Source organism: Canis aureus, chromosome 30 (genome assembly GCF_053574225.1).
Source record: "Canis aureus isolate CA01 chromosome 30, VMU_Caureus_v.1.0, whole genome shotgun sequence".
NCBI lineage: Eukaryota > Metazoa > Chordata > Mammalia > Carnivora > Canidae > Canis > Canis aureus.
In genome coordinates, this window is record NC_135640.1 from 39888801 (window position 1) to 39916327 (window position 27527).

Genomic DNA, 27527 nt, shown 5'->3' on the forward strand with positions numbered 1-27527 from the left:
TGACCCACACGCTCCCTCCCTTTGGCATGTTCAGTTTTTGGCGACGAGGTAGGTATCCAGTGGTCTCCTTATTTGGGGAACCTCCCCCTTACTATCATTTACTTGATGAAGAAATTCATTTCTTCGCCAAAAAAAAAAAAGCAGAATCCTTAACTTGATGTAGTCAGCCTTCTGTGATCAGTTATAATTAGAAGAAGGGTTCAAAGCCAATATCCCTTCTCTTGTTTGTGTGCCAAGTGTAACATTGGCTTTGCGTTGCTATTGGGATGAGTTGGATATACGATAGAATCCTACTGGAGGGGCTAACGGGAGTATCTCTTCTGGTTGGATTGTCATTTATATTCAAGGTAGGCTGCTTGTGAGTGTTTCAGCCATTTGCTCCACTCACTGGACCAGGGCACGTCCATACTGAAGAATATATGACCAAAGAGATATGGGATCACTTACACATGTCACGGCGTCCTTGCAGACGCTCCAGCAACAGAAGGTTTGAGTTGACTCTTAGAACATGAACCTTCTGGGATCCCTGGGTGGCTCAGTGGTTGAGCGTCTGCCTTCGGCTCAGGGCGTGATCCCGGGGTCCTGGGATCGAGTCCCGCATCAGGCTCCCTGCAGGGAGCCTGCTTCTCCCTCTGCCTGGGTCTCTGCCTCTCTCTCTGTGTCTCTCATGAATAAATAAATAAAATCTTAAAAAGAAAAAGAAGATGAACCTTCTGCATACTCTTCAAAAAACACTTTGGGTATGGTGTGTACGAGGCCTTCTTGACATGGGGTTCTGTTACCAGATGCTCCTTATCATGTCTGGTGTCAGCTAGGTGAGTGGTAGTAGTTTCAAAATACATTTCAGAGTTAGGAATCTCTGAAAGTCTAATTCTCTAGTTCTGTGGGCTTTTTCATGGGTTCCCTTTTTTTTTTTTTTTTTTTAAGATTTTTAATTTATTTACTCATGAGAGACAGAGAGAGCAGCAGAGACACAGGCAGAGGGAGAAGCAGGCTCCCTGAGGGGAGCCCAATGTGGGACTCGATCCCAGGACCCCAGGATCACTACCTGAGCCAAAGGCAGATGCTCAACCGCTGAGCCCCTCGGGCACCCCTCATGGGATCCCATTTTGTAGTCCACTTTACACAGAAGGGAAAGCAGTCCTCCCAGAGTGGACCTTCCCCTAGCTGTGAAAATCCGGACCCTTTGAAATAAAAGGAAGGAGTTGCTGAGATGACCTGGTTCATTTGGCTGCTTATTCCTTCACACAGGCGTCTTCTGTTCCAGTTTCTCATATTAGGTTTCTGAGCTGGGGAACGTTTCTGCTACAGCGGATCAGCAGGCGCTGTTCCCAGAATACATGATAATAGCACGGCAGATTTCAAGCTAGGGAATTTGAATGAAGTTTGCTATAACGCTCTGTATTTCATATCAGATTTCTCCACCTTTTCATCTCAGATGTCATTGGATGTGACATTTTAATGGAAATACTTAAATTACAAAAGCATAACTTAGCAACAAGAATGAAACAGACAATTGAATGTGGGACATTTTCCTGGCATGCCTTACTGTCGAAAATTGGACTTTGAGTCAAAACCCTGGTTAGTGACACCTACCTCCTCGAGTTATGTAAATCGATGCTGAGCTTGGAAAACCTTCAAAGAGGCTTGCTTTGAACAGGAAAGGAAGTAGCAGTCGTCTGAGGGTGTCATTTTTACCTTGTAACCTACTGTGGAAAATGCTGGAAGACAGTCCTTCCCTGAAAACTGCATTTAGCTTTGTGCCTTTGTCAAACCCTGTCAACTCGCCCATAAGAAATGGATGCTTCTTCGTGAACGGTGTGTTTTTTTTTGTTTTTTGTTTTTTAATAGGGTGATACTTTACTGTACACTATGTTGTATTTCTTCTGAACCAAAAAACAAGTACCTGGCATTATAGAAACAGATTCTTGGCATGTGACTTCTGGGAATGTTTTCCGGAACGTGTTCTACTCCCAAACATTTGGAAGGATTTTACCTGACTCATTGTGAGATGCAGAGTTTTTGGTGGGAGATCAGTTTGGGGTCAGTTATGGTTCAAGATTATGGAAGTAATCCCCAGCAGTGCAGCATTAAGAGCTCCGTAGAGCTCGGGTAATAGATTTTGCAAGTTGTTCTGATTTAGGGATCGCATTAACGTATGGAAGAAGTGAGAGAGGACTATTCCATAATTTAATAGGTTCCTGTGCAAAATGAAAATTTGTCACGCTCCTCCTCCCAGGTTCCTGCATGGTGGATTGCCAAGCGAGGTTCAGTTCTAAGTTCTGGCTTAGGGCCACGCGATGTCACGGGGAATAAATCACTGCTCCCCACCCCCCAAAAAAAGCCTGTTCCATAAGCAATACCGATCGAGTCTCACCAACCTCTCCTTCTTAGTGAAAACCAGATACTTGGGTGGACTGAAGTGTGCTTTTTGTCCTGCACAAACTTATTAGAAGATTACAGACAAAACGCTTGCCACTGATTTTTTTTTCTTTTTTAGGAAAAACAACTAAACATCTTAAAATGTAAAATTGGGGAGACACTAGACTTGTGGAGCCAAGGAAACTCCACAACAGCAGACGCTATTGTGTACCTTTCCTAGTGGGTTTTAAGAATTTCAAATTTGGACTTAATGGCAGTTTATCAATTAAATGGCAAGCAGGAAAAATGCATTTTGAGAGCAGGGAAGGAAAATAAAAACGTAATCAAAAGTATGCGGATGAAATAAGCAGAAGTAGCTGTTCTGGAGAAGTTGCTTGAATTAACTCCAGGAGTCCTCAGATTTCTCTTACCGGTAAAGCTGCTGTGTCAGCTGGAGATGTGGTTTATTCTACGCAGCAGCAAAGGCCGAACTTCAGGAGTACTTGAGCTGCAGTCATCTGTCGGATGTCAACACGGACAAAGTGAGAATGTGACTTACGCGTCCCATTACCCGAGCCAGGTGAAGATTGGTTCATTCGAAGAACAGGGAAGGGGATGGTTGGGCCTTGGAAAGTTCTAGAATGTGGGAAGGGAGGTGGGGAAGGAAGTCATATCCTTTGGTCAGCAGATGACTGCAAAGGTCTGGGCGAACTATGAGGACGTTCCAGGGTGTGCTAGGCAACTCAACTCCAACGGTGGAAATGATTTTTTTTCACACCCCTGTTTTTCAGGAATGTTCCAAAGGAACCTCTCAGGATTTGAAGTTTGTCAAAGAGAAACTTGCTTTGCAGACAGACATAGTTAGAATACCTGCATTCTAACACAACCAGGGATGCGTGAAGTCCCAAGCAAGTCATGGTCCTTAGGCTGTAGGTTTATGGTTACACACTGGGAAGTTTATAGGTCAGGGACAAAAAGCTGAAGCCAGGGCAGCCCCGGTGGCACAGCGGTTTAGTGCTGCCTGCAGCCCAGGGCCTGATCCTGGAGACCCTGGATTAAGTCCCACGTCAGGCTCCCTGCAAGGAGCCTGCTTCTCCCTCTGCCTGTGTCTCTTCTCTGTGTGTCTCTCATGAATAAATAAATAAAATCTTTAAAAAAAAAAAAAAAAAAAAAAAGCTGAAGCCAGAGCAGGTAGTTGGCAGTTACCTTTGGGGTCTGAGCATCTGATAGTTGCATTGAAAGCCAGAGCGACTCAGAGCCGTATCCACCCAACCCTGCCAGGGCAACCCACTGATTCAGAAAGAATGTGACAGGTTCCTGACCTCATTTGTTCTCTGGAACACCTGCTGTCAGAGACACTTGCAGAAACAAGTGTCAGCCCCTGAGCCCCCATGCATCAGTGTGGCCTTGTGGCATCCCACAGGGCCGTGCCGTTCTGGAGCTCACCCTGGTCCTAGTTAGAATCAGCAAACGTCATTAGGCTCCCCTGGTGTCCTAGTGAACGCAAGCCGGGGCTTGGGAACATGCCCTGGTTTGGTACGAGTGTCATCCTGGGGTGGGTCACATATTGTGACACCAGTGTGTCTGCAAAACCTCTAGTCACATGAGTTACTGGGGGTAATTCTGAGTATCAAGGACATGTGTCCTCAACCAATCAATACAGTGTTCCTACCCCTGAGCATTCTCTGGGCTTCTTCTGAGTATTACATTCAGATGACCTGTGGGTTTTTTGTTTTGTTTTGTTTTTTTTTAAGATTTTACTTATTTATTCATGAGAGGCAGAGACACAGGCAGAGGGAGAAGCAGGCTCCTGGGTACCTGGATGCGGGATGCGGGACTCGATCCCAGGACCCCGGGGTCACGCCGTGAGCCGAAGGCAGATGCTTCACCCCTGAGTCACCCAGGCATGCCCAGATGACCTATGTTTCTAAACTACATTGTACCATGTGATTTTTGCAGCACATTTGGTCTTAAAGACCTCCCTGTAGCCAAGGACTGGGGTAGGAGGCACATATAGATTCCTGATAAATTCAGACCTAGCCTGCAAGGACGGCTCCTGGGTACCTGACCTTTGATGCTTGAGGGCCACCACGTGTCCCTGAAAGCCCTTGGGTACTTGTTGGGCACCATTGCCCAAACTGTGAGTGTAGTTGTGCCCAGCTGGCCTCTCAGGATACAGCAAAGGTGTCAGTAAAATCCCTGTCTCACCTCTAAAAGTCTGCTGATCAGGGTTTGTCCACGCCTGCAGGGCGGTGAGGAGATGGGTCAGCTCCCTTTGCAGAGGGAGAGTTATTTGTACAGGATCAAAAGTGGATGAGCTGGTAAAGTGGAAATTGTATGTGACACACGGGTGTCCTCCAATATCGATTTACAATGATATATAATTACAAATGATGGGTTTACAAAAGAGATTTCTAGAATGGTGTCATGATGGGGAGAAATGAAACCTTGAGCATCGGGATGCCTGTGGGTGGCTCAGTGGTTAAGCGTTTGCCTTCAGCTCAGGGCAGGATCCCTGGGTCCTGGGATCAAGTCCCACATCGGGCTCCCTGTAGGGAGCCTGCTTCTCCCTCTGCCTGTGTCTCTACCTCTCTCTCTGTGTCTCTCATGAATAAATAAATAAAACCTTAAAAAAAAAAAAAAAAAGAAACCTTGAGCATCTTTGAAATCCAGCCTTCTTTACCGTTGGGGTTTTTCCATAGGTTTTGCTACACTTAGGTTGGAATATATGTACTTTTTCCATGGCACATGCACTGACCAGCATATCGTGAGAAGGCAGGTGTCTCCCGAGGGCAGGACTTATTACTTTTTCTCCAGGAAATGCTCTATGTACGGGTCTCTGAAAGTTTCCAATAAAAGCAAGGCTTTTCGCTGGCTCCTGTCTACCTATTGAAGTAAAGTTTCACACAAGCCTTACAATTTTGAAGTTAATGCTTCTGAATGAAGGTTAAAAACACATTAAAAGATGATCTTTTTGAGATTAAAAAACCAAAGCTAAAGCATCTGTTCATCATCTATAGTGAAAATCACCAAAAATGCACTCCCATAATTCCATTTTTCTTACACAACTTTGTGTTCTCTCTCGCTAGGGGTAACAACTTGGAATTGCTTTTTCTCCTTTGCCTCAGTGGTGATAATGTGTCATCTAGTGCGTCCCATGTCACACGTTCTTGTCGGCGAGCTCGGAAATCCTGTTTGGCCTTGGAAGTGCGTGGATCACGTGAGGGGAATTGCATGATGATGGAAAGTTCTGGACGTCAGGAATCAGCTGAAATGAGTGGGATTGGCCATGGGCTCACAAAAGCCGAATTTCTATAATCGACGAGGAGGTATTTCCTGCTATTTCTGTTAATCTGTGCAGTTAAATAGACTGCAAGCTGAAAATCCCCATGTTCAGTCCCTGAAAGCAATGACTTATTTTTTCTTAAGAAGGACGTCTTTGCTGCTGCCTTGGCGGGGGGGGTGGGGGGGTGGAGGTGGGGGTCTGCTGTGGCCGAGGAGCTCACAGACCTCACCCTCTGAAGCAGTGCTCACTTAGCAGCGGTGCTTTGCAGAATGTATTAATGTGTGCAACTTTCATTTCTGAAAAGGCCTAAATAAGATAGTTTGTTGTTCCCCTCTGGGGCTTTCCCTCTGTTTTTGGCATGCCATGTTGATTTAAAATTAAGCTGTGCTAGGCCAGCAGTTGGGGTGAAAGAGGTATGCACCCCACTTCAGAAGTGGCTCTGCATCTGCAGCCCTGGCTGGTGGGCGCCTCAAAACTCGAGTTTTCTAAAAAATAATCTTATTTTTCTACTTATATGCCCCACGAATTTAAGATGTATACCATTGGAAAGGAAATAAAAGAGTTCGGTTTGTTTGAATAAATAATACTTTCAACTTGTTGGGTTTGGTACTGTTTTAACGCTTTTGTTCAAGTCAAGCTTTGGAAGTTACTGCCCGTGACGAGTCATGATCCACTTGCCTCTGCTGCCACAAAATAGATTCCTGGAAAGCGTCGAAGATAAAACTGTAGGGAGAGTCTTGGCCTGATCACTGCAATGTAAAATGGGAGGAGAATACAGTACTTGGGGACGTGAGAACCCTCAGGAGTGGGAAGAGACCAGGTACAGCTAAGCATGTTTAAGGGGGTCATAAAGATTGGACGGGGTGTCAGTCTCATCCTGGGGACGGACTGTGGCCGGATGGGGTGCTCATGCCACATTCACCCTGCAAGGAGATGGTGTTCTCCGAATCCAGCAGACAAACACATGCCCAGGAACCCCCAGCCCGAAAAGTATCTGCCTGGGCATAGACCCCAGTCCATCCACCTGCGAGCTAACCTCTGCACCACATTGTCTCGCCAGGCGCTGCTAGCCGTGCTTTCCAGGAGCATAAGGGTCCACCTGAGTGGGTCAGTTTCTAGAGCAGGATGTTGCCAACTTTGGGGGAGCAGAAATCATGAAGACAGATGTCACTCATGAGCTGTGATCTGGCTGCTGCACCAAACCTTGTAAAAACACACTTTTTTTTAAAGTGTTTTTAGGGGGGGGGGGGAGGAATTTCAAACCTTTAGGAGGTGAAGCAGTATAGTCACTGGAGAAGGAGAATAGGAGGTTTGCTTTCCATTAATGAAAAAGATCATTTGATTTCAGCTTCATGCTTTTCTTTTTAAAGATTTTGCTTGAAGGTTCATGTGAGAAAGAGAGAGAGAGAGAGAGAGCAGAGGGAGAAGCCAGCTCCCCTCTGAGCAGAGAGCCTGGTGTGGGGCTTGATCCCAGGACCCTGGGATCATGACCTGAGCCAAAGGCAGATGCTTAACTGTACCACCCAGGTGCTCTAATTTTATATTATTTTATTTTTTTACACAGATTTATCATTTTGCCATTCTTAAGCTATGGGTGACGTTGCAGTTGTGGTTTTGTATGCCTGTCACTAGGTGGTGGTGTTGTGAAACTTTGTGGAATGACATTTGTGCTTTTATTTTTTTGTTGTTCTGTGCATTTGTTGGCAAATTTCATCAAGCATCGGCATGTAATTAAACTATACCCAGCAACTACCCAGGGGTGTTTACTCCTCCATCCTGCTCTAAGATAGAATGTTTAAAGTATGCAGGCTAGAGATCTATAGTGAATCTTGGGGATGATCCCCAAATACACGTTTCCAGCACCTGGCCTGTCTTATTTGGCTGCCGCAGAGGGAAGGAAACTGAGTCACAGGGGGGTGCCATGAATGCTCCAGGCTCTCACTCACTGGCAGGTCCAGATTCAAAAAACCAGTTAGTCTGATCGCCAGACCTATGATCTCAGCCGTTGTGCTGCTGTCTTTATAAAGGTTAAAATGTGAGAATCGAAAGGGAAAATACTGTTTTTAAAAGTTAAAACTGGGATCCCTGGGTGGCGCAGCGGTTTAGCGCCTGCCTTTGGCCCAGGGCGCGATCCTGGAGACCTGGGATCGAATCCCACGTCGGGCTCCCGGTGCATGGAGCCTGCTTCTCCCTCTGCCTGTGTCTCTGCACCTCTCTCTCTCTCTCTCTCTCTGTGACTATCATAAATAAAAATTAAAAAAAAAAAAAGTTAAAACTGACGTGTGCTTAAATAAAAATGCTATAAGGGAAAATATTGCAGGAGATACCTATTTACACGCTTACAAATATATATTTGTATATTTACAAATATAAGGGTGGAAGCTAACACTTGATGAACAGGGAGTTCTGGCCAGACATATCGGGTGCACTGACATTCCATCCTCGGATCGGGCCCCATCAGGTAGGTAGACATGTTACTAAAAATATTTTTTAAGCTGCAGGGTGGAAGGCAAGGGCACATATTCAGAGAACTCAAGAGGTCTGGAGCAAAGATGCTCCCACCCACAGGATGAGAGTCCATAGGCTCTCATCATGGTAAAAAAAAAAAAAAAAAAAGGCCTGCTGTCCATTGCATATAAAAATTTCATACCGGTAAGTCAGATGTATTACCCATGTCTTTATTTTCTGTATTCTGACGCTCCCACATGTGGGACCTTGCTGGCCACAGAGAGACTGGACTCCCAGAGTTAGCAGAATTCCCAGAGAAAGCAAGCAGCTCACTGCAGAGTAAACCACACATTTGGGTGCGGACCTTGCAGATGCAAGCCGGTGGTCCAGAACCCACAGCCACACTCTGGGCCGCTGTCCCCTGCCCACATCTCCCCCAGGGTCAGATACCAGGCAACAAAGGATGACTGTCCCTGTGCCCTAGCCAAACCCGAGCCTCTCTACCCTGCCTTACCCATTCTTCCCTCTGCAAGCCACAGTGAAGGCTCATGGAATCTCCTCCTCCTCCTCCTCCTCCTCCTCCTCCTCCTCCACCTCCTCCTCCTCCTCCTCCTGCCTCCCGGGCGTCCCTGGTGGCTCCCCACACAGCCCTGCGTGCATGCCATGCCTTCTGGTTCCCGGGATCTACTTCAGGACAGTCTCTTCTGCTCCTGCTAACCATGCCTCATTAAAAACAAACCCCTGCTACCCTTAAAACCCCAAAGAACCTGAGAGCCCGGAAGCAAAGCCTGCAAAAGCTGGTAAAAGTGGGACGCGAGTGGTCAAGAAACAGGATCAATCTTACAATGTCTGCAAAATGCTTACATAGTTAGAAATCAAGTGAGCACAGCTTTAATGATGAATAGCTGAGCTGCCTAAGAGGTGAACCGTTTCCTGCTGGGCTGACGAGGGGTATAAGCTGGGGCACTCATTACAGAGAGCCCAAAAGCACCCACATCGTCCCTGAATCGATACTTCTCTTGGAATCTATCCTAAAGAAACAGAAATGTGGACAAGCCCAGAAATAATGGAGAGAGAGAGAGAGAGAGAAGTGGTTTGCTGGATGACATGCCCGTATTACATCCATTTTTAAAGAGAAATATGCTAATCGGGATGTGTGTATAAAATACAAGAATCTAGCGAGTGAATTACATTCACAGTAACCTGTGACCCCTAGAAGTGGGGATCCTGGATGATAGGAATCATTTAGGGATTTTTAATTATTTTTATTCAAATCCTACATCGACATCATTATTAAAAATTCAAGTAATCTCAGGATGCTTTTCACAAAAGCAGCGGTCCCCAGCCGCGCCCCTACCCAACTTTAGGTCCTATTGTGCAAATTTTGTTTGCTCTGGAGCTGCTTCTGTGTTTTTTTGTTTGAGATTTATTCACTTATTTGAGACAGAAAGAAACCATGAGTGACCGGGGCCACGGAAGAGCGAGGCAGAGAATCTCAAGCCAGCTCCCGGCTGAGCACCGAGCCCAACTCAGGGCCCATCTCACCACGCCGAGGTCATGAGCTGAGCCGAAACCAAGAGCCGGACGCTTAACCGACTGAGCCACCCAGGCGCCCCCACTTCCATGTTTCTAAATGACATATTTGTGCTGTGCATGCTACGTGATTGGTCAACGGGCTTGAGCCTGTTCATTAATTGGCGACCTCTTAGCATTTTCTAAATTGCTGCATTTACTAAGGACCATTTTTGGACTCTTCTTATCCAGGCGTGTTCCTGCCTTTGCACCTGCGCCCACTGCTTTCGTGACTGTCCTTTACTAATGTGATTTTAGTATAAGGAGGATGAATATAATTAGTATTAATATATGATTAATATATAAAACACCCGCTCCCACCCCCCGTGAGAAGGTAGTCCTCTCACACAAGCGATGTTATATACTTTATCCTCCTGGATGTCCTTTAGAAATATTGGATGATGTCTCTGGAATCATCCAGTTGAGATTTGTTTTGGAATCATACTGAATGTATATGCGGAAAAATTCAGGGAGAATTTACGTTGTTGTGAGCGGGAGGCCTTGAATCCCCTGGAACAAGTAGTTCTGTCTGGATTTGTCCTCTGTCGCAGTCCCCCAGTGGGCTTCATTTCATGTCGATCCACACCGATTTCTTGATAACTTAATTCACAAGGGTTTTGAGTTTTCTGTTGTCCTTATGAATGAGATTTCTTTTTTAAGATTTTATTTGAGAGAGAGAGCGCACAAGTAGGGAGAGGGGCAGAGGGAGAAGGAGAAGCAGCAGGCTCTCTGCTGAGCCCTGTGAATGAGATTTTTTAAATTACATTTGAAAACTGGTTATTGCTGGGACGCCTTGGTGGCTCAGTGGTTGAGCATCTGCCTTCAGCTCAGGGTGTGATCCCGGCGTCCTGGGATCGAGTCCCATGTCGGGCTCCCCGCAGGGAGCCTGCTTCTCCCTCTGCCTGTGTCTCTGCCTCTCTCTGTGCGTCTCTCATGAATAAACAAATAAAATCTTTTTTTAAAAAAAAAGAAAGAAAGAATATTGATTATTGCTTATGTATCTGAAAGCACCTGTTTTTCCCTGTTGATTCTGTAACTGACCACATTAGTAAACTTACTGTTTCTAGTTAATTTTGTTCTGCTGACAAATATCAGGGTGTGTGTGGGGAGGTTCCAAGAATAAAGTTATGTCACCTGAAAATGATGGTAATCTTAGCTCCTTTCTGATATTTGTGCTTTGTATCTTACGTTCTTATTTTTTTTTATGTCCTTATTTTTTTTAATTCCTGTTATGGTATAAGACACAATGTTGGAGCTGTTGTGTTTCTCCACTTACTCTTTTGAATACATGATATATTTACAGGGTTCAAAAATCAGAACAGCATATGGCGAGAATTCTTCTTTGCACTCCTGACCCATCGTCTTCTCGAGGTAACCTGCCATCGCCTCCCGATTTATCTTTAGGCGCTAATCAGCATATGTGTTTATTTTCTCTCTTGTAATATAAAGACATAACAAACTATATACACCACTCTGCTTTCTTTTTCTTCCCACCCCCCCCCCACATAATTTACCTTTGGGAGGTTGCTCTGTATGTTTTTTCCCAGATGCGTCATATCCACGGTGCGCCTGTCCCATTCTTTATGTAACCGGCCCCTTGATGACTTCATCTGGGTTGTTTGCCATCTTTTGCTTCTATAGATGTGGCTGCAATGAATAACCTTATGCAAACATCATTATGTGGCGGGGATGTGTTTCCAGGAGGGGAACTGCTGGGTCGGACGACAGCTGCATTTATAATCCCCGTGAGCACTGTGAAATTGCCTTTTATAAGGATTATTCCAAATTACGCTCCCACAGTCATGCATGAGTGTGCCTGTTTTCCTCTTCTCTCATCAAGGAGCTGGTGGTGAAACTTGGAAATTTTTGCCAAGCTGACGGGTGGAGAAGGACATATTTCAGTGTAGTTCTAAACTGCAGATCTTTTATGATGAGCGACTTGGGATATCTTTTGCCCATTTTTCCATAGGGCTGTTGGTCGATTTCTAGGAAACCACCCCATAGATATATTGGTGTACATATTACAGGCTTTCCACACGGAGGTCTCCTTACGCGTTAACTTCATAACTCTCTGTGTGATTTGGGCAAATTAACCCTTCCTCCTTGCATTTCCCAGCTGCAGAACGGTGTTCATGCGAATGCTGCCTCACAGGGGCGGTAGACACATGAACTGAGCTAATCTTCGTAGCATGCTCGGCCAGGTGCCCACCCCATAAGCCGCACAGGGGTGATGGTTATGTCTCAAAAAGGTTGGGGGTGCTTATCAGTTGCAGTTTTCTTTGTCGGTTTGTCATGGCTTTTGACTGAATTTGTTAGGCTTGGGGGTTTTTTTGCTTTTCCCTTTGAGAAGGGTGTGTGCCCTCACACATACTCAGATTTACAAAATGTTTTTGATAAGCCACCTTCTGGATGTAAGTCTGTTAGAAACGTCTTCCCACCTCCAAGTTTTTTTTATAAGACTTATAAACAGGGGCTTGAGATGCCTGGGTGGCTCTGTCGGTGAAGCGTCTGCCTTCGGCTCTGGGCCCTGCTGAGCAGGGAGCCCGATGCGGGGCTCGATCCCAGGACTCCGGGATCACGCCCTGAGCCGAAGGCAGACACTTCATCGACGGAGCCACCCAGGTGACCCTGTTCTTTTTTCACAAACAATTGAATCAGTTTGTATAGATGCTCCCCTCCCCAGTGCGTATTGGGATGTTTATTGGAATCACATACGTTTACAATTGAACTTAGGGAGACCTTGACACCTCTCTGAGGTTAAGGCATCCTCTCCAAGAAGAGGAAACGTGCTTCTATTCATTTACTTCTCGTTTTTGTTCCTTGGCCTAGGTCTTGCCAATTTCTTGTTAAATTTATTTCTAGGCATTTAATCTTTTGTTGTTGTTGTTATTGCAAATGAGATTTTTCTGCCATTAAATCTCCTACCTCCTCGTTGTTTGTCAATATGAAAGCTGCCTGTTTCTGTATTTTAATTTTGTATCCTGCTTCTTAGTGAATTCCTTTGAGATATTTCAGGTGACTATTTTGGATTTTGCAGGTGTATGTGTCATATATAGTGATAGTTTCCCTTTGTGCTCTCCAATATTTGCACCTCTGATTCCGTTCTCTTGTCATATTACATTGTCTAGTACTTTCAGTAGAGTGTTAAATAGTAAAGACTATCTTATTTCATTCCTGACTTTAAAACCCGATGCTATTGTCTGAGAAAGGTACAACTTACTATGTTGAAGAAGTATCCATTTCTCATGGTTAATTTTGTGTCAGTGTTGCTGGGAAGATATTTTTTAGATGAGCTTAACATTTAAATTAGTGGATATTGAATAAAGTGCATTACCCCTTAGTCTGCAGGTGGGCTTTGTCCAATTAGTTGAATGTCTTAAGAGAAAACAACTGAATTTTGCCTCCAGACAGCCTGCAGACTCAAGCTGCCACTTTAACTCCCTGGGTCTCCAGCCTGCCTGGCTGCGCTGCATTTTGGACTTGCCAGGCTCCACAATTATATGAACCAATTCCTTAAAATAAATCTATATGGGACAACTTGGGTGGCTCAGTCGGTTGAACATCTGACTCTTAATCTCAGGGTCATGGGATTGAGCCCCACATCGAGCTCTGATAGGGGCACCTGGGTGGCTCAGTGGTTGAGCATCTGCCTTCAGCTCAGGTCATGATCCCGGGGTCCTGGGATTGAGTCCCACATCGAGCTCCCTGTGTGGAGTCTTGCTTCTCCCTCTGCCTGTGTCTCTGCCATTATCTGTGTGTCTCTCATGAATAAATAAATAAAATCTTAAAAAACAAGAATTTTATCATAAATTTTACAATTTTGTCAGGTACTTTCTTATTGTCTATGGAAGATATCATTTCTGTCCTTATAGTTCATAACTTTGTGAATTATACTACCAGATTTCCTAACAGTGAACCATTCATGTTTTCGGAATAACCTTTGTTATTGTGTTATTGTGATGTATTTTTCTTTTAGTGCTTTTTGATTCTGTTTGCTCCTGTTTTCCCTAACGTTTTCCTGACCATATTCACAACTGTGTTTTGTCTGTGGCTTTCTTTTTCTGCAGTCTGTCAGGTGTTATCAATGCTATGCTCACTTCGTGAAAATAATTTGGGTCTTTTACCCTTTTTCCTGAGATCTGGAAGAGCTTAATGAAATTATTCACTCTTTAGAAGTTTAGGGACACCCGGGTCCCTCAGTGGTTGAGCAATGGCCTTCGGCTCAGGGCGTGACCCCAGGGTCCCAGCGTCCAGTCCCGCATTGGGGTCCCCACAGGGAGCCTGCTTCTCCCTCTGCCTGTGTCTGCCTCTCTCTGTGTGTCTCTCATGAATAAATAAATAAATAATCTTTAAAAAAATAAAAGCTTGGTAGAATTTCCTTAGAATTCTCTGTGCATAATACTCTTTTGCAAACTAGCACCTGGTACCTTTCTCTATGTGTTTTATGGAAATAAGCTGCTTAGATTTTCTCTTTATTTTGAAATCAGTTTTGATGGGACACCTGGGTGGCTCAGTGGTTGAGCCTTGCTTTCGGCTTAGGGCATTATCCCGGGGTCCAGGGATCAAGTCCCACATCGGGCTCCCTGCATGGAGCCCACTTCTCCCTCTGCCTGTGTCTCTGCCTCTCCCTCTGTGCCTCTCATGAATAAATAAATAAATAAAATCTTTTAAACATAAAATCAGTTTTGATAAATTACATCTTATAAAATTATGCATTTTAACCCAGGGTTCCAAGTTATACTTAAAAGTTAAGCATAACAGTCTTATGATTCCTTTCCCCATTTTTCCAGTTTTTGTAACTTGTTTTTCCCTCATTCCTCACTTTATGTATCTTTTTATTATATCAAGGTAGCTCATGACTTAACCACTTTATTGTTTTAAGGGTCTATTTTTGTAAAGGTTTTAAGGATCGGGGCTCCTGGGTGGCTCAGTAAGTAAAGTGTCTGCTTTTGGCTCAGGTCATGATCCCGGGGTGCTGAGATCAAGTCCCATGTCGGGTTCTCTGCTCAGTGGGGAGCCTGCTTCTCCGTCTGCCTCTGTCTGCTGCTCTGCCTATTTTGCTCTCTCTCTCTCTCAAACAAATAAGTAAATAAAACCTTTTTTTTTTTAAATAAAACCTTTTTTAAAAAAATCTAATTTAAAGGTTTTAAGGATCAATTCTACTGTTTACTGCTGTTACTCATTTCTGTTTTGTGAATCTCTTTTTGCTTACATTTCTTCTTTTTTTTTTTTTTAGGATTTTCTTTATTTGAAAGAGAGCCCATGAGTAGGGGGAGGAGCAGAGAGAGAGGGAGAGGAAGAGGGAAAGAATCCCTTGGACCCTGAGTCAGGGCTCAGCCCACAATCCATGAGATCATGATCTGAATGAGAACCAAGAGTTGGACGCTCAACTGGACTGAGCCACCCAGGCACCCTCTGCTTTAGTTTCTTGATTGAGGATTCCTTTTTTTTAAATAGGGTCCACACCCAGCGTGAGGCTTGAAACTCACAACCCCAAGATGAAGAGCCCCTAATTCATTTGGTTTCATTCTGTTTCATTGATAAAAGCTTTGTGGCATCAAGTCTTCCTTGAGTGCTGCTTTAATTTGTTTCATAATTTACATGTGGTATCACTGTATTCTAAAAACTATGACTATTTCAGCTTGTTTCCTCTTTCACCATAGGGAGATTTTTTTGTAAGATTTTATTTATTTGTTCACGAGAGAGGCAGAGACATGGGCAGAGGGAGAAGCAGGCTCCCTGCGGGGATCCCGATGCGGGACTCGATCCCAGGACCCCGGGGTCACGACATGAGCCGAAGGCAGATGCTCAACCGCTGAGCCACCCGGGCATCCCGTCATCTGTGTGCTTCTATAGAGCTCATCACATGTCCGCTTTAGAAACAGCGCTGTTCTATGGCTTTGTCCATACGTGTTGTATTATCGATTACACATTCGTGAGGAATCACCCACTAACAAATAAGGAGAAGTACGCCTCTTCGTAGCATGTAAAAAGCCTTTTGGCTTAGGTGTTATCTAAGTTCTATCTAATGTCTCCTTGACTACTTCTAAGACCCCAGAGCTTATTTCCTGGCTGCGGTGGCCTGCTGGGCTATGTCCATCCCCTGTATTTTTGCCCTTTCCAGATCACCCAGAGTGGAGTTTTTCTGATGACGCATTCAACAAATCTTTTATTTATTTTTTCTTTTCTAAGTAAAGGACTTGAACCAGTTGCATTCATTCCCACGACAAGATGACCTTGTTTCCGCCCTGTGTGTCCTGTGGGCTTATGCCCACGTTTGTACAGGTTGTTTCTTTCACTGTGTAAAAAGAAAGGTTTGCTTTACCTTTTTGTGTGCACTTCTTTTTTTTTTTTTTTAAGATTTATTTATTTATTGGGGCAGGGGCAGGTGCAGAGAGAGAAAATCTCAAATAGACTCGCAGCTGAGTGCTGAGCTCCATCCCACAACCCTGAGATCATGACCTGAGCCGAAACCAAGAGTCGGATGCTCACCCCACTGAGCCACCCAGGTTCCCCTTGTTGTATTTCTTTTTTTCCAGGGAGCCTCTTCCTTTTTGTTGCCTTTATAATTACAGCTTTATATAATGGCAGAGGGGAAGTCCCTTGGTCTTACATTTGTCCCAGCCTATGGGTGCCTCCCCAAGGTGAGCATTTCCTCCCCGCCCTCCCTCTCAGCCATCACCTCACTTAGTGACCTCAGTACCACGATGAATACGCATGCCTCTCTTGCTTGGTTTGCAGCCCCATTTGATTTCTTTTGGCTCTCAACCGCTACAGACGAGAATCACTGGATTCATTCTACCTCGTATTTGCCTTCCTGCTTCCCTCTGTGGTTCTGGTTTGTTGTATTGTTCCAACATCACCCAGGATATAGAAACACTGTATTCCCTTCCAGCTTGCTGGCACCTGCACTCTGCGTGTCACCATTTTGTTTGCCAGCCTCCCCACCTACCTCTGGATTGGGGAAAAAGCTACTTTCTGATAATTTCCTCAAAAAGGGCTTACAGGAACATTATCTCTTGAGTCCTTGCCTCTTAAAAACCATTTTGTGGCCTTTAAACTTAAAGTTTGGCTTGTATAAAAGCTTCATTTTGCCTTCTCTCTCTTTCTCTCATACCTTATGACATGGCATTCCTGCCTTCTGGATTTGAACATTGCTTTGGGGGAAACTGACACCAGCGCTCTATCCCCTTCCTATCTGACATGACTTGACCTTTTTTTTCCCTAGCTGTCCTGAAGACTCTTTGTAATTTTTTTTTTAAAGATTTTACTATTTTCATTTATTTATTCTGGAGAGATCGAGACAGAGAGCACATGTGAGACAGTAAGCACAAGCAGGGGACAGGGAGGGTGGAGGAAGAGAGAGAAGCAGGCTCCCCACTGAGCAGGGAGCGTGATTCAGGGCTGGATCCCAGGACCCCAAGATCATGACCTGAGCCAAAGGCAGACGCTTCACTGACAAGCCACCCAGGTGCCCCAAAGACTCTTATTTCTAAAGCCTTATAACTAAGACATGTTTCATGCTGACCATTTGGGGTCAAGAAACGTTAAATGGTTCTTCTGATCCACTGCATTAGCCCCTCCCTGTTCTTAATGTGAACTTCAATTATGACTGTGTTAACTCCACCTGGCTTGTCTTCTATAGCCATCATTTTACGATACTTTAAAAGTATTGCTTTATTTCCATAAATTTTTTACTGACCTCATTTTTACCTGCCTTGTTATTTACTATATTTTCATGAGCATCTCTTTTCCCTGGTGCATCGTCTGGTGGCTTTGTGTTTTTCTTCTGTGTCTTTCGTGAGTTCAGTCAGTTAGAATTTTATCTCCTCCTCTTATTTTGCCATCCTTCCCACCTTTATGCATTTCTTCGTTATGGGCCTCCTTCACTAGACGAATTGCTTCAGTGAATTGTCTTTTTTTTTTTTTTTCCATTTGCGATGAAATGCACACTCAAGTTTGTGCATCTGCTCTCTGAATACCTTTTTCTGGAGAGTGTTCTTCATTAGATGGTAAGCTCGGCCACGCTATTCCACATGTTATTTCTTATAACATCTGCTCATCAGTTCTGCTTGATTTCTTTTTTAGCCACTCACTCACTCACCAGGAAGCTGGGGACCAGCCGCCTGCAGGACATTCCAAGGGAAAGAGCACACAGGTTTCACATAACCCCCTGGCTTTCATGGTTCTGATATTTCCTCTTTCTCTGCTGCCAGAGAGGCAGACTGTTCTCTGGAAATATGGAGCATATGTGTGCTAACTCTTCTGATTCTCTGAGGAAGGCCACCTGCCTCATTTACGCTTCTCTTCTTTTCCAGGAAAAGAAGAAACAGGACTTTTACACTTCAGGGTGAGTGCCTCATCAGTGGACACGGACTTCCTTCTGGTGCCTTCTAAGGCTGGATGCTGCTGGAACCAAGGACCTTGAGCTGTCCTTCATCCCTGCATTTCTTCCCAGGACCTCTGCCCTCACTCAGCTGCTTTTGGCAGCTCCTGTGCATTCTTTGAAGTCTGCAGCTTATCTCTCCCTCCTAGTTTCCCTAAAAATGTGGAGTTCAGAGCTTTGTGGTTCATTTTGTGTTTTTTTTTTTGTTTTGCTTTGTTTTGTTTTGTTTGTTTTTTTTCACTTTTCTTATTTCACTTCCGTGATTCTAGGACAGGATTACATGCCCCACTCATACTGGGAGTCTGCCTTCAGCTTTTATTGTGTATATGTTTATATAATTTCAAGGTTTTGGGGTTTTGAGGGGTTTTTTGTTGCCTTTGTTTTTCTTTTTTTGCTACAGAAATATTGTAGTTTGGTTATATTTGTTTTTTTTTTTCTCTAAAGATTTTATTTATTTGGCAGATTGAGAGAGAGAGAGAGTGAGAGAGAGAGAGCACAGGCAGGAGGAGCAGAAGGGGGAAGGAGAAGCAGACTCCCTGCCAAGCAGGGAGCCTATGTGGAGCTCCATTCTGGAACTCTGGGATCATGACCTGAGCCAAGGCAGATGCTTAATTGACTGAGCCACCCATGTGTCCCTGTAGTTTGGTTATTTAAATATTTTTAAACTCTTTTATTGAAACTTGGATAGAGACTTATTACAAACATATACATTGTTGTGTTTTTCAAGGTGGAAAAAAGTAGAAATGGTCCAAGTGTCCAGAAGTAAAGGAATAAACTAACTGCCACATATCTATAGGGTGGAATACAAGGTAACTTTTAAAAACCTGTTTTAGGGGCTCCTGGATGGATCAGTCAGTGAACTATCTGTCTCTTGATTTCCACTCAGGTCGTGATCTCAGGGTCCTGGGATTGAGCCCTGAGTCAGGCACCGTGCTGGGCATGGAATCTGCTTGAGACTCCCTCCCTCTGCCCCTCCTCTACTCGCATGCACCCTCTCTAAAAATAAATAAATATATATATTTTTTTAAATAATTTTAAGGTCAGAGAGTGATTAAGAGAAAAAGGATACGAATTGTCTATGTAGTAAGATCACCATTTTAAATGTACACACACATACCCCAAACACTCGAAAGAAATGCACTAAAAAGTTGAAGTTATCTGTGGAAGAATTATAGGTGATTTAAACTGTTCTTTTGCAAATTATGTATTTCCTAAATATATTTTTATAACCTGAAGATACCATTAAAAAACAAATTTGGAAACCTTGCCCATTATTTTCTTGCTGTGCCTCTCCCTTGATCCTGCTCTTACTTCCTTCTCTGTCTTGGTGGATGGCAGCGCCACGCATCCACACCCTGGGCGGGAAACCAAGTCATTCTCACCTCTTCCCACTCCCTGGTTCCCCATCCTCAATGGGTCATCAGTCATTTTAGTTCTATCTTCTAGGGACCTCATGTTGTACCCCCTTCACCAGAGTTGTTCTCATGATCTGTCTTCTAGGCTCTTGAGTTGGCTCCCTTATTCATCTCCTGGCTGTCTGCTTCTCCCACCTTGAAACCACCTTCTCTCTGGGTTGGATCAGTCCCAGCCTAAACACTTCCCCTGGCCTGCTGTAGCTACAGGAAGAAAATCCAAATTCAAGCACTCAAGGCCAGCCTCAATCTGATCCAAATCTACCTCTCCCATGACACACCGGTCACACTCCAGTCTCTAGGTACCCTGCAAGCTGGCACCATACCTGAAGTCAAGAATGACCATCAGATTATGTAATAACAGACTCCAGACAACCAGGACCAATGCTGGCTGGGCCGGCTGCTATGGGCTGGCTGGATCTGCCCCGCCGAGAATACAGCAGGTGCTTGATAGACGCGGCTGGAGTGCATGAAGCAGGGAGCACCCGGTTGCAGACAGAACCAGTTCTAATCCGTGCTAAGCAACGGTGACTTGTCCTAGCCTCGTAAGTGTGGAATAGAAACCCCAGGTTCCTGCGTGGCAACCATTAAAATACCCAATTCCTGTTTTGATTGTTTGAGTAGTGTTGGGGTCAGGGAATGCTCCTTGGAGCCCTCTGACAGCTTCGTGACATAGTTGGCACAGACAGCGTCCCTGTGTTCTAGGAAACAGGCAGGGCCTGTCTGCTCCATCAGCGTTTGGATACTTTTCCATGAGGATTTCCAAATTCATACTCCTCTCAGCAGCGGGATGAGACAGGTCCCCTGACTTACATTAATATTATTTTTTAAACCCTGGCTAGTTTTAGAGCCATCTGCCTGTTTGTAAGATTAATTTTTTTCTTCTGTGTCTCATGTATTTTGCAAACAGTTGCTTCATTTCCTGGGTCCATTTTTTACTTGTTCTGCTGGAAGAGCCCTGTTCTGCTGGGTGGGTCGGCTGAACTCTGCATATGTGAGGAAGAAACGTGCAAGGAGTTCACATCCACGGCCCCGCAGGCCAGCCACTGAAAGAGCAGAGCTCTCTGCAGAGCGTCTGTGAGTCAGTATCTTGTTTATTGACTGCACTCCATGCGCTAGAGACGTAAGCAGACTGCAGCAGAGGAGAAAGAGGGTAAAAGTCCCAGCTGGGTGAGGGAGCCAGGACACTCCAGTCCTGGGCTGCTGGCCCCTTAGGACAAGAAATAGAACCAGAGCAGTCGTTTTCTTCTTCTTCTTCTTTTTTTTTTTTAAGATTTTATTTATTCATGAGAGATTCAGAGACATAGGCAGAGACACAGGTAGAGGGAGAAGCAGGTTCCCTGTGGGAAGCCTGATGCAGGACTCGATCCCAGGACCCTGGGGTCATGCCCTGAGCCGAAGGCAGCCTCAACCGCTGAGCCACCCGGGCATCCTCAGAGCAGTCATTTTCAAGCCTATCGGCACTCACTCACCTGCCCCATGCGCATTCCCATAATGCCCCAGACTCTCTTACCCCCAAGACTGTAAATATTCTTTGCACAGAATTGTCTGGGTCAGGGCCTCTCCGAGTTTAAGGTAACATGAATCACACTGGAACCCTGTTAAAATGCACATTTAGATTCTTGGAGGGTTGGGGGGGGCGAGGCCTTTCCAACAAGCTCACAGTGATCCAGGGCTGCTCCATGGGTCTCACTCCGTAAGTAGCAAGGTCTGGGTTACATCCTCACCCCCAATGGCACCTTCAGGAAACACACTACTGCCTCTCATCCTCAGACCCCAACCAGGCTGCACCCTTGGGTGGAAGGCCGTCTCAGCAGGACCTGAGATTGGGTGAGGACCTAACGCTGTCCCCCTGAGGATGTTGGTTAGCTTGGCCGGTGTCCTAGCCTGACTGTTACCTAGTGGGAAACAGGCCTTGGGAGCCTACGATCACACCAGGCTTGGGGAATATAAGGACTCTGTTCCAGATCAGTGAATGCATGCTTGTCTGTATTTCTCTATGGTTTTTACAAGCCCATTAAAACGTTTTGAATTCCCAGACGGTATAAATCTTCAGTGTATGAGGGGTGTGTGTTGAGATCCATTCCAGTACCACGGCACTTGGCAAAAACACCTCAGTTTCACTCTTGGAGAGCTGCTGTGACCCTCCCCTTGAATCCACTTACTCCTCCAGCCCCTTCCATGCCCCCATGCTCACCCACGCACCCATCTGTGGGCCTAGCAGGGAGCAGCTTTTGAACTCACCTAACCCTCCAGAAGACCGAAGGCCATAAGCCTGGGCTACCTGCCATGGTCGGGGCAGCCTGTCTCACAATTCGTGACATGGTCAGCCATGCCTCACCTGTCCATAAGGCCTTCATTTCCCTCACCCTTTAAAACTGGCCCCCATGCCGGCTCTTCTAGGCTTCCACGGAGCAGCTGTATGAGTGGAAGAGGAAAGGGCCCCTCTGACAACGCCTCCCTATAAAACGGGGATACAACACCCAAGTCACATGGCAGCTCAGGTTTACAAGACTCGGCTTTTTTGCTCACCTCTGTCCTGGCACATAGCTTGCTGCCCCATGGATGGCAGTTCTTTGGGAGATATCCTTTCACTGAATAGATGGATGGATGGATGGATGGATGGATGGATGGATGGATGGACAGATGGAGATATCCTTTCACTGAATGGATGGATGGATGGATGGATGGATGGATGGATGGATGGATGGATGGGTGGATGGGTGGATGGACGGACAGACAGATGGAGGGATCGAGGGATGGATGAATTAAAGCATTCGCTAAGCAAAACTTGTAGAAGAAGTAGGAAATGTTAATACAAGCAGTTTCTAATGTCTGTGAAAGAGAAGAGAGTGTATCCAAGAGACAAAACTGCCCCCTGGCATTGTGGCATGAGGAAAATGAAGACACCCCTCTTGGTCCTTTGCTGGGGAACCTCCAAATAATTTTTCCAGAAGCAGGTAAATATAAAATGAATCAAGTCATCAGAGGAAGAGGAAGAAGGAAGAGGTCACTCTTGCAGTTATGAAAATAAACCTGCATCTCTACCTTATTTGCTTATTCATTTATTCGGTCCTTAAACAAATATTTAGGAAGTGGGGGCTCTGATCCCGGTCCTGTCTGAGGCCCTGGTGACTCAGCTGTGAATGGGTCAAAGACCTTATCCTCATGGAGCTTGCAGTGGCGGGCAAGGGTTACACTCCAGGTAATAAGTTCACAATGAAGTGCCTAAAACACCACCAGGTAGTGGTCAGCGCTGTGGGGGATGGGAGAGGGTCAGGGGAGGGGAGAGGGTCAGAGGGCTATCCACCCATCCATCCATCCATCTGTCCATCCATCCATCCATCCGTCTGTCCGTCCATGCATCCATCCATATATTCAGTGGAAGGATATCTCCCAAGGAACTGCCATCCGTGGGGCAGCAAGCTACATGCCGGGACAGAGGTGAACAAAAAAGCCAAGTCTCATAAACCTGAGCTGCCACATGACATGGGGGCGGGAAGGGTGCCAGTTGGATATTGGATTGACATCACGGGGCCACCATCCTGTTTGTGCAAATCCCCACAGGCTGCCCTTCTGTGGCTCCCCCTGCCTTTCAAAGCTAACCTTGACATCTATGCTCCTGCCAGCTCTCACCTGCGGGGATGTCTGGGGATAGAGTGGGGGGCCGGCTGCAGGTCGGTTCCGTGCTCCCCAGCAGCTCTGCAGTGGCTCTTGCTGCCACCCTGTGCCCTGATGGCCCTGGCTAGGCGGGGTCAGCCTCTCCCATGCTCCCTGACCCACCAGGGGGCAGCCCCTTCACACACCTGGAAAAAGTGGCCTCACCTGCCTGTCATTTGCAAGGTGTCTGGGAGGGAGATGTGGGAGGAACAGGTAGTCTGTGATAGCAACGGGCTTGCTCACCCAGTTCACTGATTGTGACGGTCATTAAGGCTCCTCTCCCTTGGCTGTCCCCACCCACGGCCCTCCCATCCAGGAAGGCCCACCTTAGGTACACTCTAGGTACACCCTCTCATCTGGCCTCCCACTGTCTCTCTCACCTGGTGGAGCTCTCCTGTAAGGAACCCAGCCACCTTGGGTCCTTGTCTGGGAGGTTCCGACACCGCCCACCATCACGTCCCTTCCACACTGACCTCTGGCTCTGATCTCATGTTGTCTGGATGCAGATGGTGAATTGCTGTTTCAATAAAACTGCTTCCAGGGGACACCACACCGGTGCCCTGGCCATATTCTCAAACATTCACACAGCGATCTTGTGAAAACCAGCATCCCACTTCAGGTGGGGTGAGGGGTCTGCAAGTCTGATGAGCTCCCAGGTGGTGCAGGACCTGGGATGACCCAGAGTATCAAATGCCATCTCTCCTCCCAGCCTCATTGTCAAATTCAGTGGCTCTCAACCACTGAAGTTGGGGGGCTGTTTTGCCTCCCAGGAGACATCTGTGGTGGTCACAATGGGGGTGTTGCCACTGGCCTGCCAGTAGATGGAGATCAGCGGTGCTACTAACTGTCCCACCCTGTCCAGGACAGCCCCACGGCAGAGGATTATCTGGCCCCAAACATCAATAATGCCCGGATTGAAAAACCCTACAAAAAAAAAAAAAAAAAAAAAAAAGAAAAGGAAAGGAAAACCCTACATACCAACTCAGTAAGATCTAATTTTGCTCATACAGCGGAGTTACCTACATGTTCTTCTAAAAACCTCACTTCCGGGGATCCCTGGGTGGTGCAGCGGTTTGCCGCCTGCCTTTGGCCCAGGGCGCGATCCTGGAGACCCCTGATGGAGTCCCACGTTGGGATCCCAGTGCATGGAGCCTGCTTCTCCCTCTGCCTGTGTCTCTGCCTCTCTCTCTCTCCCTCTCTCTCTGTGTGGCTATCATTAAAAAAAAAAAAAAAAAAAAAATTAAAAACCTCACTTCCTGGAATATCTCCCGGGCAATGACTTGGGCACCTCGGGGGTGAGACCTTGGTTCTGTACTTTCCAGATGTGCTTGGGGTTCATCGTGCAGCCCCAGCTGAGAAGCAGGCCTCCCCCCAGCACTATGTTGGCGTAAGTCGCAGGCTGGGGAGAGGGTTGGTATTGGGGAACATTTCGTACCCCCTGCATACGCTTTAACCCACAGGAGCTGCCAGGGTGCGGAGCAGCCTGCAGACAGCCCGCTTTTTGTGCTCTGCTCCGCCAGGACCTGGGAAAATCCCAGGCCTCCATGTGCGTGTTTGGGGGTTCAGCTTCCGCCTGGGGTTGGGGGAGCCGACGGTGCTCCGCTGCTCCCTCCCCCTTAGACCGGTCAGCATTCCACTTGTCTGCGTTGGCTTCCCCCTCTACAAGAGGCTTTCACTTCATTTTTGTGAAAACTGGGGAGGTGGGGGTGGCGGTGAATGGTTAATAACGGTAACCGTCCTGTGATTGCGCAGGTGACAAAATGAAGGGCTGGCTAGAGAAAAAGCGGAGCCAGGATTGGGACCTAGAATTTATGCATTTGAATCATGTGATGTCTCTGCTCTAGCCCATTTTCCATAGAATTTGTTCACTCATTCATGCTTTCGTTCATTCAAGTGCATTAAGAATTGCAACGTGCCAAGGATCGTTTTAGCAGCCGGATACACGAGTCTGGGAGAGTTCTTGCCCACGGGCCACTCACGGACCTGGACTGGTAGGTGGCGAGCTGAGGGGACCACGTCATTATAATGCCATGCAAAAGATGCCCAAACGAAAGGCCAAGTCCCACCAGCTGTGGGACATGGACCAGCCCACCGCACTTCTCAGATCCTCAGCGGCCTCGGCGGCCCCATCTGTGACATGGGAGCAGCTCTACTCTGTAGCACCGTGTGGTTATAAAATGAAGTCATCGAAGTAACAGGCGCATCAACATCAATAGTGAAACATTTAATCATCCACTCACTGCCTCGTTAAGACACTGGACAGAGAGGCTAGCAGTGACCAAAAGATCATGAGTCAGTGAAAAAGTGAAAACTACTTTTGTTTTTCCCTTTAGAAAGAAAGCAGATGGGACACCTGGGGGGCTCAGTGGTGGAGCGTCTGCCTTTGGCTCAGGCCGTGACCCCGGGGGTCCTGGGATCGAGTCCCGCATCGGGCTCCCCGCAGGGAGCCTGCTTCTCCCTCTGCCTGTGTCTCTGCCTCTCACTCTGTGTGTCTCATGAATAAATAAATAAAATCTTAAAAAAAAAAAAGTGGCAGAGATTTTTATTTAAGGGATTTTGAAAATTCTCCTGTAACCTCTAAAATAGGTGTGTGTGGATTTAACTACTTGCCACTGTGCTGATCGCTGTTTCACTTTATAAGGGAAAAGCAGCTTTTTGCTCATGTCTAAAAGGAGGTTTCCAATGTCAGGTTCCTTGGCGTGATGGCTACGAGGCAACGTGACCAAGGGAGTCTTTGCTTTGCATTCATCAGCCATTCTGACTTTTGTTCTGTGTGATGAGTCAAGAACAAATGAATGGTCTTGTTTCTCCCACAAAACTGCTTTCCTCCAGCCACACCCCATGCTGATCAAACACACCTTATGCGTCAACACTCATGACTAGCTAGGGTGTTTGAAGGTGTGACATCAATCAACCCTCTTCTTGATCCCTGTGGCCTGGACTCAAATTGCAATTTCCTGGTAGGAGCCAAAAGCTTCCCGCAACAAATGTTCCAAAAATACTAGCTTAGTGTATCTCCCAGTTGAACCCAAGGTGGGTCCCTTGAAAGTCAGGCCTTCGCAGAGAGAAGATTTATACCTAACACGTGGGTGTGACAACATCACCTCTGACAAGTCACATGACGCGCCTCTCAATGTCTTCCTTCATCTGAAACCTAAAGGGTTTGGAGAGCGGACTCCCCCAACTCCCTCCTGGAAGGTTGCGTGGCCCTGGGTATGGATATCGTGGGCTGAAGGCTTGTGTCTTTTCATCAGCCCTGTTGGAGCCCTAACCCCAGGGCCAGGGCATCTGGAGGTGGGGCCTTTGGGAGATAACTAGGTGTAGCTGAGGTCATGAGGGTTGGAGCCCTTCTAGGAAGAGGAAGACAGAGCAGAGTTCTCTCTCTCTCTCTCTCTCTCTCTCACACACACACACAGAGAGAGAGAGAGAGAGAGAGAGAGAGAGAGAAAGGTCGGGTGAGCCCACAGCAAGGGCAGCTGTCTGCAAACCTGGAAGAGAGAGACCTCCCCAAGCACCTAATCTGCAGGCACTTTGATCTGGGACCTCTAAGCCTCTAGGACTGTGAAGAAGATGAACTGGGACTGTTTACGCCACCCAGTCTGTGGCATTTTGTATTTTGTCACAGCCTGAGCTGGCTGATACAACCTTTTTGGGGGAGAAAATGCTCTGAGGGAGCTGAATAACGTGAAGCCTGGACTTTTCACAGGCCCTCATTCAGCGCACATGCCAGGGCTGAGTGCTTGCTGGGTCCCCCCACCCCCACCCCAGGGCTGTGCACGCGGGACAGAGAAAACACAGGCCCCGCCTACCAGGGCCCCGCAGGACCGCAGGTGCATCTGCAGGCAAAGAAGTCATTAACCCGCTTCATTCATTAACCCGCTTCACGCCAACTCTGCAGAAGTCCTGCGGGGCAGGGCAGGAGAACGGACTCAGCATTTCCACAGGAATATTTTAATACGGGGATTCGTTCTAAAGGCCTTCCTGGGGGGTCCTCATACTTTCAAAAAGTGAATCACGATTACAAGGGGCCGAGGGGAGCAGAGAGGAAGCCAGACGCTGGCTTGCAGGAGCGGGAGCAGGTGTGGCCTGGGGAGAGCTGGAGCCTGGGCAGGAGAGTTGACACCTGACCCCACAGGGGGCCCTCCCCTGAGGCCTGACCTTTCCTGCAAGCCCCTGTCCGCCTCAGGAACTGCCCTGTGGGGCCTCCTGCAGGGGCACCTAGCTGAGCAGTGTCAGCACCCGCCTCCGGAAAGCCTAAGGCAGTTTGCGGGGTGCCCTGTGGCAGGGCCTCCACGGGAAGGCGGCTGAGGTCTCCTGGTGCCTCCCCCGTCCACCTAGCCCGGGAAGTGGTGATGGGGCTCCGGTGCGGTGCACGGGACGGAGGGGAGGGGAGATGGTGGGG

At 46.7% G+C, this 27527-nt stretch overlaps 2 long non-coding RNA genes across 2 annotated transcripts in view; one reads left to right on the plus strand and one right to left on the minus strand.

Annotated features, from left to right (window-relative positions):
• The window catches only part of LOC144301996 (uncharacterized), a 39140-nt gene extending 15259 nt beyond the window's left edge, over positions 1-23881 (minus strand). The window contains exons 1-2 of the long non-coding RNA XR_013368922.1: positions 23506-23881; positions 2793-2879 (exon numbers count right to left, since the gene is read on the minus strand). This is a non-coding gene — a long non-coding RNA (uncharacterized LOC144301996). The remainder of the gene's footprint in view (positions 1-2792; positions 2880-23505) is intronic.
• On the plus strand, positions 92-19315 carry LOC144301995 (uncharacterized). The gene is made up of 6 exons (XR_013368920.1): positions 92-2941; positions 5451-5690; positions 6280-6467; positions 8022-8108; positions 10971-11038; positions 17986-19315. It is a non-coding gene; the product is annotated as an uncharacterized LOC144301995 (long non-coding RNA).
• Positions 23882-27527: the final 3646 nt, after the last annotated feature.